Source organism: Zea mays, chromosome 1 (genome assembly GCF_902167145.1).
Source record: "Zea mays cultivar B73 chromosome 1, Zm-B73-REFERENCE-NAM-5.0, whole genome shotgun sequence".
NCBI classification, from domain to species: Eukaryota; Viridiplantae; Streptophyta; class Magnoliopsida; order Poales; family Poaceae; genus Zea; species Zea mays.
Window position 1 is genome coordinate 105,893,373 of NC_050096.1, and position 1,317 is coordinate 105,894,689.

The following is a 1,317-nucleotide window of genomic DNA, read 5'->3' on the forward strand; positions in this document are numbered from 1 at the left end:
TAATATGTGCAGGATGATGAAGCTGAAGAATGACAAGCTGAAGCTTAACAGATGCTCCGAAGGACTTTTTTGCAAAAGATTCTAGAGAAATTTTTGTAATATAATTGTAAAGAAACTTATGTAAATTTGTGCATACCTTGTAATATATCTTTTCCCCTTTATCCGTGTACAATCTGCTTTGCTGTGGACGAAATTTTATTTTTGAGCCGAAGGCGAAAAACACCTTCCCTTCTTTTCGTACGCAACGAAGCATGAAAATTTCCTCTTTCTCCGAAATTTTTCCTCATAGCCGAAGCATCTGCCTTTTCTGTATGATATGATGATAATGATCCTATATATGTCTAAATGAATGTTTATGAATGCAAATGTCATGATGTAATGTATCGTGCAAATGAATATCCAAATGTATATTCGAAACCATAATCGTAGCCTTCATTCCCTTGGGAATGACTCAAATCTTTTTGCCGTTTATTTTTCGGCTTCACCGTTTACTTTTCGGTGTATCAGCGCTGACTTTTCGCTGTAAGCCTCCCTTAGGAGCTTCTTCGCCTTTTACTTTCGGCGGAATCATCGTTTATTTTTCGCTGCAAGCCTCCCTTAGGAGCTTCTTCGCCTTTTACTTTCGGCGGAATCAGCGTTTATTTTTCGCTGCAAGCTCTGCATTCCCTTAGGAACGACTTTTGAGCTTCTCCCTGTTTTCTTTTCTTTTTCCTTTGCACTCGATGGTGCGCTCTCAGCTTTTACATTTACATCTTTGGGGGATATCGCTCTTATAGAATTGAAATAAGAAAAAGAAAAATTACATGTTGTGGCCCCATTAAAAACCTTTCTCCCCCTTTGGAAAGGAAAAGGGTGCCACAAGAAAGAATAGAAAAAATTACATCAAGCTAAACATAATATCGCCGAAGCTCGTCCGCATTCCATGATCTAGGAATGTCGTTGCCGTCCATATCCTTCAATCTGTAGGAACCGGGTCTTGACGAAGATACTACCAGAAAAGGTCCTTCCCACTTCAGCTGTAACTTGCCTACTGTCTCTGGGTTGGCTACTCTTCGAAGCACCAAATGTCCTGGTTCAATGTTCTTTAGCCGAACCTTTCTATCACGCCATTTTATTGTTTCAGCTTGGTATTTGTTGATGTTTTCCACAGCTTGAAGTCTGATCCCCTCTATAGCATCTTTTTCCACAGAGTAATCAGCTTCAGCTTCGTCTTCTGCCGAAGCTACTATTCTTATTGATCCTGCTTTTGCTTCTTCTGGAGTTATTGCGTCGTCACCAAACAATAATTTGAATGGTGTAAAACCTGTCGATCTTGAT